The sequence below is a fragment of the Amblyomma americanum genome, chromosome 2 (assembly GCF_052857255.1).
Source record: "Amblyomma americanum isolate KBUSLIRL-KWMA chromosome 2, ASM5285725v1, whole genome shotgun sequence".
NCBI lineage: Eukaryota > Metazoa > Arthropoda > Arachnida > Ixodida > Ixodidae > Amblyomma > Amblyomma americanum.
The window spans coordinates 101,931,025-101,946,052 of NC_135498.1; positions in this window are offsets into that span (position 1 = coordinate 101,931,025).

Here is a 15,028-nt window from a genome sequence, read left to right on the forward strand (position 1 = left end):
CATAAACTGAAGGGAGCGCGCGCGCGCTCTGCACATCCCTGCAACATCTGTATAATACGGCCCGCTATGTCATGCGGTGCCTGCGTGCAGATAGGAAATTCACATTTTTCGTAGCGCTTGATCTCTATTTTTGAGTTCATCAATCATGCTCTACCTTTAGAGCTCTCATGCGCACCAGCAGTTTTTATTGTTGCTTTCAGCTTAGGCGGACTGACCCCCCGCGCCATACCTTGGTGACCTGTGCGGAAGAGAGTGAAGGAGGATGCGGAAAGGTAAGGAGGTGAATAGGTTGACTAAGAGAACGTAATGGTTTTCTACTCTGCACTAGGTAACTGCAGATTCTCCGGGGCCTTACCGCTCTTTGGCCTCAAGTGCCTTTGTGCTGCGAAAATCTGAAATCATTGTTCTTGTATCGTGGACAAACGGTTATCAAAACCGCGTGACCCTCATCACCTAGACCACTCTCTCCGCTTCTCCACTAATAAAGTGGCTGTTAAAGTACGATGAGCCAGCCACAGCCGTGCCTTTTCGCCCATGTACGTAGTTCTGGTGTATGCCGGAATAAAGACATTCCGTTTCATGTCCGAGCGAGTCGGCCTGCTTAGTTGCCTTGCTTGCGGAAAAACACGGGAATCATCACCTGCTTATTGTTAGCGAGGAAAATATACTTGAGGTCTACGCTCAGTACCCGGCAGGCCTTCCATCAAGTAAAAAATAGATCCTCGTGCATCCGTTCTTTTGACGCGATAGCGTTAAAGGCCTCGTGAAACAGAAAATCCGGCTTCGGCTTTCTGAGAGGAGATTCGCGGCCATGACTCTGGAAGGTGGAACCCAGAGAGGAACCTAGGAGGCAGATGGGCCACCTAGGTAACGGGACCTTGCAGCGTCATCACAACGTGCCCACCAGATAGTGAGAAAACTGCCTTCCGTGGTAGGTGGCAGTTAAATTAATGATTGGTCGCTCGGGGAGAGCAACCTGTGTCGCACAGAGCCCACCGCTGGGAGCACCTGCCATCGTAGGGCAGTGGCGCATCGCTTAACGCTAGATCACTGCGCCAGGTGGGATATGAAACTCCCAGGGTCCTATGAATGCAAAGTAGAGTGTGACCTTCTGCATGTATCGGAATCAACTCATTACGATAGCGCCCTTAAGGCGGAGCTAAAGTGTCTCCTCCAATTTTTCTTCTTAACAGGATGTTCATAGGAAGTCATGCTTGGCAGATTAGCTGGTTTCAGAAAATCAAGCCGTCCCGTGCCACTGTCTCTCATTTGCTAGCCTCCTTCTCCGCACGCTTAGTGCCCACATAACGCAAACATTGAGCAATCCGTGACATGCAATTCGCGGAACTGACAAACGGGGGCCTATTAGAGTGACAGAGAATGTATACCAGGTACGAAACAAGGAACTTAAATTCGAAGCCGGCCTAGAATCGAATGAAGCGAACAGCTTAGAAAAACTGGTGGCATGACGTGGCTGGGGTAGTAGAAAACAAGACTATAGTAGATCGCACTGTGACGAACTTGACTCTGTTTTAATGACAAGGTCACCTAATGCGCCTACTGCTTGTAGGCGAGAACAAGTGCGCTGCCATTGCAGTAAGCTCGCCACTGCTCGGATGCGGACGCTCGTTATCTCGTTTGAGACATAGTCGGTTATCTTCTTTTGCGATGCGGACCACAACGCACGCAATCATCGGGCAAGGGGTGTCATCTTACACCCTGGCGCTTATCTTCCGTCTTGAACGCATTTTGCGAACGCCCTCCACGGTCTTCTCCGCTCGGAAACAACTCCGTTTTTCTCGCTTTCTTTCAGCCATGAGGCGGAAGCCGAGCTAAGCCAATAGGAGTCACGCACACCCGTTAAGTGCCTAGAAGAGCTGTATCAGAGAGAATTTAGCACCATATAGTACAAACGCCATATTGTGATACAAGCAAGAACTGTTTGGTTGGTTTATGGAGGTTTAACGTCCCAAAGCGACTCAGGCTATGAGAGACGCCGTAGTGAAGGGCTCCGGAAATTTAGACCACCTGGGGTTCTTTAAAGTGTACTGACATCGCACAGGACACGGGCCTCTAGAATTTCGCCTCCATCCAAATTCGACCGCCGCGGCCAGGATCGAACCCGCGTCTTTCGGGCCAGCAGCCAAGCGCCATAACCACTCGGCCACCGCGGCGGCCTACAAGCAAGGACTGTGTCGGATCAGTGGGAAATATTTAAAGATAGGAATATGTAAGAACACTCTTGTGCTGTGCGATGTCAGCGCACGTTAAATTACCCCGGGTGGTCTAAATTAATCTTTATCGCTTCATTACAACGTGCTTCACGCCCATGTCTCTCTTGATACCCCATATACCATTACCATTTAAAGTGAAAAAAATTGGCAGCATTTCTGCGCTAGTTTACACTATTTCTCTGTCTCACGATAATATCATTGCATGGGGCGTTCTTTACAACTGCACAACTGTACGAAGCCGTGTAAAAGTTTGTCGTTGTTTTATTTCTTCATACTTCGAATTACTGCCATTGATAAGAAGTCTGAGGATTGTGCCCATCTAATTGCTCGCGCACCACTTTCTCTAGCTACCCGCCGCGGTGGCTCAGTAGTTACGGTGCTCCGCTGCTAGCCCGAAAGACGCGGGTTTGATCCCGGCCGTGGCGGCGGAGATTCTATGAATGCGAAATTCTAGAGGCCCGTGTACTGTGCGATGCCAGCGCACGTTAAAGAACCCCTGGTGGTCGAAATTTCCGGAGCCCTTCACTACGGCGTCTCTCGTAGCCTGAGTCGCTTTGGGACGTTAAACCCCAATAAACCAAACTTTCCCTAGCTCAAAGTGACCCGCTGCGGTACCTTCGCAACAGACTTGTTTTGCTCGTTTTATATTTTGTTTATCGCCAAGTACGATCAAGCACTTTGGATTGTTTTTGGCATACGTGCGGTTTTGTTTTCTTTCCCATATATTTCGTTTTATTTTTTAAAGCCTGAACTGCGAACCTTTGCACAGTGAGCCGCGTAAAACCGATTACGATAACACGCTTTGTCAGTCCAGTCATTTGGTTTTGTCTGTCTTTGTCACCTTCATCTTTCCGTAGCTATGTTGGTGCGCCTTGCTGCAAAATAGTAAACCTATTAGCGCCCGTCCCTGCCCTATTGCGAGGAGTTCTATGCTGTATCGCGAAGAAACATGTACTCATAAGATTCCCGAGCGAGGAGAAAAAAGTGGACAGGGAGCAATCCCTTCCACAGTGTTCTTTGGAGGACCAGCGAGCAACTCCAGGGTATCAAGTCGCCACGAACACTACGTCCCCTCACCATCGTTACCGCCAAGCAAGAACTACCACATTGAATGGTCGCCTTGTGTCGGCGTTGGTGTGTACGGACTGCTCACTGTGCCGTGGTTTTCGTTAGAATTATTTTGTCTACTTGGTGATGATGGTGGTGCTAATGTACTTACAGGCGGTATTAGCCTTATATATGGACTGTCATCAATGCACCGCCTGAGTCACTGATTTTAATGGTTGTCTCTACCACTGTTCTATAAAAACATGTCCTCTAAAATGTTGGAGTTATTTTGAAACTGATCACCACTCAGCTCGAAAGCCCTGAGGGTGCACGATGTGATATTTGTGCATGTTTGATATGATGTGATATTTGTGTATGATATTTGTGTATGTGATATTTGTGTATGTGGTTTATCGTGATACGTCTGTTTATAGTTGAAGCGCGTTGCGGCGCAGCTTTATAATGATTGTCGATTATTGACTCGTTTGGTCATTAATTCTACCATTTCCGAGTTTAATTCCTTTCCTGATTGTATTCCCGCAACGAACGCTATAATATCTACGGCACCCCTTACTTTTGTAATGGTTCTCACAGAGTAATTCGGAACGCCGGACAGGCGGCCACTCCTCGGTGAAGCGGGCCGGCGTAAGAATACGGATACAGACCGCGTCTGCGCGGCCTCCGTAACTAGCTAGCCTCCTTCCCTAGTGAACCTAGATTATAGAGCTGCCTTGCTACAAGAAGGCTAGCGCTAGGGGCTTCTTAAGTTTGAGAAGGGGGCTGGGCGAGCGGTAGCTGTGACGCGCTGTCCACCCCAATCTCTGACACGCACGGCTTGCTTGCGTTACGCTGATGCCGGTTTCTGCATTCATTTGGCGAGACAGTCCCGCTGTCTGTCACCAGCCCTATGGCTAGCATGGAAATCCTGCTCATATTCTAAAACACGCAAGCCGGTTCTGGGAAATCTCAGCTCTTGAGCAGTTCCTTCCTCAGTTTAATTTTCTATCGGGAATGAAAGTGCTATGTTAGAAGAAAAAGTAAGTGATCGTTGGTTAGTGTAAAATAATAGTAATACAATGTTTTTTTTCAATACATTAAGCGTTGCATTTCTCAGCACATATTTCATGCACAAAAACTTTATGCAGCCGGCTCTTATTAGTCGTCTATTCAAGGTCAATCGTTGAGGTCGTGCGGGTTGAATGGAAGAAAGTTGGCGCGTCGGGCAAGGCAACGCAGATTTACCTTTCTGTTCTTTTCTTTTTTGCTGCTCCGGAGAAAAATAAACCCAGCGTGACTCCTGCTGTGTATCTGCACAATGCTGTCCATACTGTTTTTGCTGCATTAAACTCGTAGGGCCTATCCTTGATCAACATCGTTTAGTCATGCCAATAAAAGCAAACACGTGATGAAATGCAAGAACACTCGCCACAACGGGACTAGCGAAGCGACCAGATACACAAGGGCGCAGTGTAGAAATTCCTTCGAACTTCAGCGCTACTCTTGAGCCTTAAATATAAGTCGAATACAGTGCTGGATGCATGGCAAACAAAAGCCTCCTGTGGACGAAATAAGCACTGAGAAATACGCCACCTCAATTTATTTTTAGAACAGCATTGTTACGGGTAGCCCTGTCACTCCCGCTAAAGGACCCGTCAAGTCTTGGTCCCCCAAAATGTTATTTTCATTCCCGATATAAAGAGAAACTGAATAAGTAATTGCGCAAGAAATAGACCTCGCACACGCGCTATAAAGTCTGAAAAGGAGCCAGCAGCGCTATGGTAGCCAGTCTGCGTTGCTCGTACACAATCACGGAAACCTCGGCTGCATCACAGAATGAATTCAGATACCGTCGCCAAAGCGCCGCAAGCAGTTCACATGCTTTTAGAGATTGCGGTGGGCAGCGCACGATAATAGGATGTCACAGACACTGCTCAGCTCACCGGTCACTGCGCTAAACGAACCTTGAGCTAGCGTTCTGAAGCATCTGAGCTAATATATGTTCGCTGAGGAACGAGGCTCGCTCCTTAAGGAGCCAGGGCATGCGCAAGCCGCGACTGTAATCTTCGGCCGGCGCGCTCCGCCGGCGCCTAGCCGCCTTAGCGGCGTTCCGACCCAAGCAGCACATGTAATTGGCCCAACATTGGAACTGTATTGGCAAAGCTGGCCCTACAAAGGACCAGGATGGGACCAACCTGTTGAAATATTGGGCCGATTACCTGTGCTGGGGAATTTTTCTGTGAGCACCTGTACAAATTGGACTGTATCTTTCTTTTTCATCTGATCTAGTTTCTTTTATTCAGCTCATTATCTTTTCTTCATCAACTTTATTCACTAAATTGCCATTATACAATGGAATAATTGTCTCCGTACAGTATTCTCAATTACATTCGTAACATTGTTTGCACGTGTGAACTAATGACACAGGTTTACTTTTGTGCGTTTGAAAAAAGACGCGATTTATTAGAACTTTAGCTCTACCGGTCTCGTTTCACGCCTCCGAGATATGCTGATTAGATGGATATAATCCAAGATGGCGGCTTCCATAGCAACGACATTGTATTAGAGCGATAAGCTCTTTCTCGCATTTCAGGTTTCAGCGTTACGCGTTATAACTCGAATCATAACCCAGTGGTTGCCAGGGTAACGGAGGAGTTACATAATTGAATAAAATAACAGGCGGCAGCGTGATGTTCTAGTCAATCCGGTATATATATATATATATATATATATATATATATATATATATATATATATATATATATATATATATATATATATATATATATATATATATATATATATATATATATATATATATATATATATATATATATATATATAGAAGTCAAAGTTGCGCTACCAAATTCGTATAAAATTTGTGGGCCAACCTTTTGCCGCAGAATGTTCCGATTGGGTCATAAGATTCAGCGTTTCGTGCAGCATAACCTTACTAGTTAATTTAGAGCCTAGCTGATGGCAAGGATTCGAACCGGCGACCTATGCCCCCAATTCAATGCCTTTGCGTATCTTAATATGAAAATTGCGGCTCAAGCGTTTGTCGCAGAGTGTTCGGGGCGGTGGCGTACGATTTCGTGTTTAGTGCAGCATGAACTCACTTTTTAGGTTCGAGTAGCTCGCGGCAGGGATTCCAACTGGCGACCTATGTTAGTTGTGTAAACGCTCGATATTCGATCGCTGCCTCAGCGTCGGCTCATTTTTTTCTGAACCCAAAGGGGCAAGAACTTCTTAGCGCCAGCTTTTGTTTGTTTATTTATTTATTTACTTATTTGTTAACAAATACTGCAGGCCCTTCTCGGGCCCATGCAGGAGTGGATACAATGCAGAAAAAAATGAAGCTTTTAAACAGCAGACTTTCTTTGAAGGCGCAATCGTCACCTCTAATACTAGTTAACTGATAGTCCAACTAAGCTTATTGGAATTACAAGTTCATTTTTGTCAATGTGACTTTGAAAATATGAGTGCAATAATTTACAGTGGGAACTGCAATAGCCCTGCTATGTAATATATGAGGCTTAAAGTCCCAAAGCTCTATATATAAACTGTGGGATGCGCCGTGCTGGAAGGCTCCGGCGTAATTTCCACCACCTTCGGGAACACTAATGCTAGCGCGTAGTCTGCCGCACGAATAGCATTGAATCTCTGCGAATGTTTTTCTGGCCACCCTGAGAGATTTGTGAATTATCAAGAAACGAAACCTCTTTATTAATCAGCAATGAAGACGGCTGACTTGGGCTGGGCATCATACTTGAAAAAAGTATCTTCAATACCAGTTCCCAATAAGCTCAAAATTTCTATTTCGGATGCCGATGAGGGATACCGAACCAAAACTGACTTGCGGTACGGATACGTGGTACTATATCGTCGATACTTCGATACTCTGCTGAAATCGCGAACATTAAGAAAGATGGTGATATGGTTTGCAAAGTTAAGAAAATTTCTGTGAGCTCTGGAATTGTCGGGGAAAAACTTTGGCATTGGAATAAAGTCATGGTGACGTTGAAACGATCAGATGCATAAACAGCCTCGCAAAATCTTTTTTAAATATAACATTATTCATGCGAACCAGTCACCGAGATATTGACTGCATACGAATAAGTTTGAAACTCTTTCGTTTGTTGCTGCAGTATTTACCTGTTGCCTCTGCCATTGCCACGTGCTATAAGGTACAAGGTGTGTGCACTTGGGAAAAGCGAATGGTAATATCCGCACTTCTACGTTTGACACTCATTCAAAGTTGAACATTCAGCCGCCGCGGTGACTCAGTGGCTATGGCGCTCAGCTGATGACCTGAAAGACGCGGGTTCGGTCGCGGCTGCGGCGGTCGAATTTCGATGCAGGCGAAATCCTAGAGGCCCGTGTACTGTGCGATGTCAGTGCGCGAACCCCAGTTGGTCGAAATTTCCGGAGCCCTTCACTACGGCGTCCCTCACAGCCTGAGTCGCTTTGGGATGTTAACGCAAACAAACAAACAAACAAACAAACAAACAAACAAACAAACAAACAAACAAACAAAGATACGTACATACATACATACATCCAAACAAACAAACAAACAAAGATACGTACATACATACATACATCCAAACAAACAAACAAAGATACGTACATACATACATACATCCAAACAAACAAACAAACAAACAAACAAACATGCAAAAACAAACAAACATGCAAAAACAAACAAACATGTAAAAACAAACAAACATGCAAAAACAAACAAACATGCAAAAACAAACAAACATGCAAAAACAAACAAACATGCAAAAACAAACGAACAAACATACAAACAAAGTTGAACATTCTTCGTTACAGACGTTGTAGACACAAACATGAAAGGACTGAAAGATTTTATTAGGTGAAACATATATCTTACGAATTTCTGTTATTTAGAAGTTGTAGTGCGCTAGCACAGAAAACACCAATCTCGGATTTCGCCGGCGTTTATCCGAAGCCTCTGGCTGGTGGCCCACCAGACACAGAGATGTGTGCAACCCACAAGCAACATTTCTGCCCAATTATGAAAAACGCTGTACGAAACAACGGCTGGCTTTGGAAAGACATTTGTGGGGCGTTTGGCTATGGACATTTCAAACTGGTACGCAACCACCAATCAAGTCTCGTGCAGAACTGACAGCGCCGTGAACGCTTGCATCGCTTGTTCTTTGCCATAACCAGCAAAATAATGGCTAGAACGTGCGAGCGTGCCTCATTCGCATTCTTCTATAGCCATGCTAATCGGCTGCCAGCTTTAACGTTAGTGCGTTAGTACTCCCGCGTCGAAAAAAAAATTGTCCGGCGTCGGCGTTGACGACTGTTTCAAGCCTCGCAGTCAGCTCGACCTGCAACCTAGGTGGGCAGCCTAGATCAGGTGAACTTGTGGCGTTTTCCCAACCTGCCCACCGTATTGTGAGCAATGTGACGACAGTGGTAGGTGGCAGTAAGGTTATTTACTGATCGCGAGAGGTGGCTCGGGAAAAGCAACCTGGGCCTCACAAGCCCCATCGTTGGCAGCACCAGCCATCGCAAGGCTGTGGCGCATCGCTTACCCGCTCGCTGCACCACTGCGCCAAGAGTGGTATGGAAACTCTCAGCGATCTATAATTATAAATTAGAGAATCGCCAATTCCGCATATACGGGCATTAACCCAATAACGCCATCGCGTCGTACCCTTAATGTGGAGCTAAAGTGTTCGCTTCAGCTAAGTTTTTTTATTTAAGAGAAGCAACTAACAGCATTTCCTCAAATCGCCGGTGCAAAAGAGCGCCCGATGCAGCCGTAGCTTAAGAGAAGAAAATGAAAAAAAGAAGCCTCTCAACAGCAGCACATGAGCACCTTGCCGTGTTTTATTTCATGAATGTGCAAGTATCAACGGCTAAGAGTGAAACAGCCACTTCGACCTGATTATCCTGGCAGCATAGTTAAGAAATTCAAGTTTCACTAGGGACTTTTGAGAACTGTGTTTTGTGTTGTGTTGAGTTTTATGGCACATAGGCAGCTAAGGCCATCGTGCACGATGCTCAAGGTATAGAATACGGTCTCTGTAGGGTGTTTAGAAATGTGGAAAAATAGTCGATGGTGAAGATCGCCTAAAAAGGTTGCAATGCCTATTAATAACCGAGAAGAAATTAGGAAATGGGTACTAGTAAAATGCTTAAATAAGGCCAGGTAGCCTCAGCAGCTATCCTTGCCTGGGCAAGGAACCTGAGGCTCCTAACCGATCAAATAAAAACCTCAGCCTTCTTCTTAGGAATGAGACATTGGCTGAGGTGTGTCATGAAATAAAGCGAGCTAGTGGTTCAAAGTTTACAGTTTTTCAAGTACGCCTGCTTCTTTTAAAAAGCTAAAAATAGAACGTATGTTAACAATAGCATTGTCATCTAGGGGTAGTGTAGGATGAAAAGGAATGCATTCCTTGTAAAATTGAGTAAAGTACTTTTTTCTTAGTTTTTCCAGTTTCTCACAAGAGTATAAAATTCGACTAACCATGAGTCATCTCCGCATCCGCAAACAGGTTTGTCTTGTTTTGTTAGCTGGAAATTGTGCGTAAGGTGCTCGTGGCCTATCCGGAGACGGCATAAAATCACTTCCTTAAAACGTTCCTGGTGTACACATGGTTTAAATTAGCCCCAAACCGGCTTTACCAAGTGTAGTTTATTATTCACTTGGCCGTTCCATGCTGACTGCCATTTTTCTCTTAATTTACGCTGTACTAAGTTTATGCAATCCTTAAAAGGTATATTCACTTTCTTTATTTATTTGCCACGAGCTTTAGCAGCGCAGAAATCTGCCCTCTCATTGCCTTTTATTCCGACATGACTCGGAACCCAGCAGAACATTATGTTTTGTCCTCGAGCTGTGGCTGTTATCTTGTGTATGATGTCACCAAGAATCGGAGTGACTGCATTTCTAGAGTGCAGAGCTGTAAGTATACTGAGGGAGTCTGTTTAAATAGTAATGCTGGTGAGGTTCTGTGTTTTCTATTTTTTCTACTGCCACACAGACTGCGTAGGATTCTACAGTTAAAATGGATGAGCACTGTGGAAGCAGTACTGTTTTCTCCGACTTCCCTCGGACCACTGCTTCCTGCGTAAACATCAGCTTTTGAACCATCTCTATAAAGCTGCGTAAAAACTACTGTATTTTTCTTCGAGTGCAAGGACTTCTTGTACTATATGTTGTTGTGGAGTTTGTTTTTTAAGTAACTGTGTAAGAGTGAGATCACAAATTGCAGGAAAATTGTACCATGGAGGCAGTGGATCTCGTCTCCGAGCAATATCAGGTAATGTATCTTGTACGCCGATGTTTTGGCACATCTGTTCAAAACGCAGGAGGAGTGGACGGATAGCTAGTGGTTTCTTGTTAAACAATGTTTTAGATGGGCACTTTGTGACTATTAGGTAACATGGTGTTTGGGCAGCGTTCGGATTTTCAAAGCGTATGAGCAGGTGAGCATGGTTCTTCGGTCTCTAAAGTGACGGTTCATTGATTTCTACATAAAGACTTTATGGGCGACGTCCTGTATGTACCAGAGGAAAGACGCAAACCTAAATTATGTATTGGATCTAGTCGTTTCAGGTACGAAGGTCTCGCTGATTCGTAAATTATACATACGTAATCTAAGCTATAGCGTACCCCTGAGCGATAAATTTGTAAAAGACATGTCCTGTCAGCCCCCCGACGCTTACGTGTGAGTACTTTATGAGTATATTTAGAGATCCGGAGGTGTTCTTTTTTAGTGCGTTTATATGAGGCAGGAAAGTGAGCTTTTTGTCAAAGGTTATCCCTAGGAATTTGGGCTCATTTTTGGTGGGAATCTGTGTTCTGTTCAGCTGTTTGAAAGGGTCGGCTTGTATGCCTCGTTTCAGCGAGAAAAGAATGGCTACTGTTTTGTGTGTGGAAAGCGGGAAACCCTTCTTATCGCCCCATGTCACTAGTTTATTCATTGTCAAGGGTATTTTTCTCTCGCATGTTGCTACGTTTGAGGATGTGCAGGCTATTTGAAGATCATCAACGTACACTGAATACTGGATGGATTTTGGGATTATTTTACTTATAGAGTTCATTTTTATAAAAAAAAAGTCGTGCGACGCCCCCCTGGTTGGTACTTTTGAGAACTATTGCTAGATGTTGCGCTTGCTGCTCCAAATCAAAGGAATGCGTAAACTGATGAATTTGAGGCTGCTGGCGCTCATATGACCCCATTCACACGCGCGTGGAGAAGTGTATGGCCTTTATCGTGCTTACGCTGCAAGCAACAGATGTTCTGTAAGCTCCTTAACATGAAGGCGAGTTCTCCATGTCTGTTTTGCAATCACCGCAACTTGAATTATGAGTGAAGGGGCGCTGAGACTGTCTCCACGTTCCTTCTACACTGAGTGTGCTGAAACACAACATATGTGTCGACTATCTGCCAAACAACGAACGCAGTAGGAAAGAAGACTGACAAAGCCAACGGCATTGACATCTTCTCTTTCTTTCCCTTTTCGCCAGTGCGATAACGCCTGAGTAAGCGCCGCCGCAGCCACAAAATCAGTGGCACATTTCTTTTTGAGTACAGAGTATCGTTAAAATACACGGTATCCTACAAATGTATTTTCGATAGCGATACTCCGATACTTTCATTTTTGGCAAGGTACCCGTACGGAAAATGTATCGAAAGATACTGTCAGAGATATGTGTGTCTTCGTTACGCATATCTATATGTGTATGTGTGTATCTTCGATATCGTCCATGTCTGCGGCTGGGCTTTCAAACGCAAAAGATACGATTGAAGGGCAGGTAGTCACCCGCGCTTGCACATTATCAGTGAAGGGGAGGGACACTTGAGCTCGCCGTCAAACAAGTATACTCCAAGTTCTCAGACGGTCTTTAACATTCTCTTATCACGATCACCTTTAGCTTTGGCATTTGTTCTTTTCATCCTTCATTTTCGTGGTTTCACGGTGTCTTTATCTTCTCCTGTACAGCTGTTCCTGTTAGTTGCATTCTGTCTTAGGCTTGGCTTTGGTGATGCCGTCCCATTACTTTGCCATTTCAAAAATGGGCTTTGTAAGGCTGAACCTTTGGTCATGCTCGTTTTTCTATTTTTTTATTGGTTTCTTAGTTATATATACTTAAGTTTTTCTCCAGAGCACGCATCAACATTACGGGCATAAGTCATGAATACAGTCACTGTTACTTTGCTGTCATTTCATAACTCTGATTTCCTCGCGCGGTGGTTGCTGCGCAGATATGTATTCCGCCTGGTTTAGTACGAGAGCACTTATCCGGAGTATCAGAGGCTAACAAAACGAAATTACCTCAGTATCCATGACTGGAAGCTGAACCCGCGGCAGCGCGAACAGATAAGCTTCAAAGGCCGCTGCGCGAGAACACTAGGCTATTCCCGAATTTTTTAAATTAAGATACATTAGACATCATGATTCCAGGCCAGTGTATAGGCCCTTGTGCACCAGAGGCCATGGTTTATATGAAGCTGTTCGAAAAGGGGTAAAGAAAGTGATGACCCCAGAGGGAGTTAAACATTTTTTCTTCAAACTGCATACCTATACTTTTCCTGTCAAAACTTACCTGCAAGACAGAGACGTGTTTATGCCATAGGGGACTAATTGCCTCCTATGAGGAATACAACAGAGTGTCGAACATGTATTTCTTGATTGCTGTGACGCTGTATTCTTTTTGCACATCCTGCAACGTGCCTTTAAAAAGGACCTCCCGCTCACACCCGGAGGTATTCGGTTTCTCGCTGTTTATAAGGAGGTGATTTCATATGATGTTATGTTTCTTTTAGGCTTGCGTGCGATCTGGCGATCTCGAATGGAAGTTAGAAATTGTGATCCCGGTGTCCGCCTTGTGTGCGAATGCACACAGAATGTGTGAGAATGCATGTAAGGTGCGTGACATCCTCCGTAACCAAGGTTTCTGTGATGAAGTCAATAAATTGATGGAAGTTCTCGTTAAAATAAAAGTGCGTGAATTTTGATGTCGTACCAACCGACACGGTAAGGTGTTTCTGTACTTGTCGCAACGGCAGTAAGAAAAAAAAAACAGGCTATCGCCGAAGCCGAGCACGCCTCGTTTTGAACTGCACCACACTCTCGCGTTGTTCATTGCAGAGCGTAGCCTTTATCAACCTCCATCTGCTTCGTCCCGCAACACTCCTCGCTCACTATCGTCTTCTGTGTAGCAGAAGTCCGCGCTTTCGCACTGATTCGAACGTAGTAGACATTCTCTGTGGATTTTTTGATCCCTAGATTAAAAATATTAAATGTCGTCACTGCGTTCTTCGGTATACTTTCTCCTCGGTGTAGGAAAAAAACGTCCCCGGAAGATATGTCCCCGGAAAATACATCCTCAGAAAAAAGTCCGCTGAAGAAGCGCCCACTAGGAAAAAAAATCCTGAAGGGAACAATTGCCGAAAAAATGAATTCCCTGGGAATTAGACTTAAAGTGGCTTGTCAGTAAATGCTCCCCCTGAGTCACTAATTTAAATTATTGTAGTTCTACCACGGATCCATAAGGCCAGTGTCCTCTAAAAACTTCAAGAGGGATTGTGATATTAATCTCAGCTCACTTCAGAAGACCTAAGGTTTCTCAATGACAGCTATCACGTTCGTTAAAGCACCACCTGGGGTATGAAAGACGGAAATCGGCTCGTTTTTTAGTCAGTTTCATGCCGATGGGTGGAATTGCTGTAGCGTACAATGGTGTACAATGGCTAGACCTTTGTCCTTCATGAGGTGTGGCCGAGAGGAAGCTCCACATTGGGGGGGGGGGGGGGGATAAGTGGCAGACGTTCGCCGGATATTTACTATGTTTTAGTCCTGTTTACCCGCCTGTAGGTACCGGTAACAAATAATATGCCAAAGCATTCTAGTATGTCTCGGGCAGCTTGTGGCATTAGTATTTTGAAAAACGATCCACCTGTAACACACTTCTTCAGCCATTACGTGTAGCACAGCGCCAGCGGGGACAAGTATCCAGTTAAGAGTGCACTGCATACCGCTACTGCACGTAACGTAACATAAGTTGAGCACCAGGCCAGGGGAAATCTTGTACCCAGTATATAACCGATGTGTACCCGGCGGCACTGGTGATCGAACCCCCTACCTCCGATATGTCAGGCGGATGCTCAAATCAGGTTACGGGACGTTTGGTAGCACCCTTTGGTGGCATGTTTTCCTCCTTGGAAAATGGGGACCTTTATTCCGTGGATATTGTTTCCGGGAACATTTTATCCGGGGACGTTTTTTTTCCGGCACCCGTTTCTCCTTCCTGTCGTGCCTGTTTTGCTTCCTTGCGCTTTTATTTTCAATACTGCACTATGTAGAGCCTGCTACGTACAGCGCGATGTAGGAGCTCAACTGACGAAACAAGGCGACGCAGGAAAAGCCGAGAACTTACGCGTCCATGCGCCATTTGGAAGCGTCGGAATCCTCGTCGTGTGACCACACGGATTTTTGTGGTTATCAAGTGACTTTAAATTCTATACACACGTAACGGCCCATCGCACAGCCACTGCTCAATCACTGCGAGCGTGTTGCAGGCCATATTCAGGGCGAAATTGTCACCCGTTACGATGTGCCATGGATGGCATCATTAGCAGTAAACGGCCCATTCGGTCGATTCACAATTTCAACGCGGAAGGTAACTCCCCCGAAGTTGTACTTGTGCATGTTTATGCACTTTGGAACATGAAAAGAGAGCGCTAAAGTAGGAGGACAAA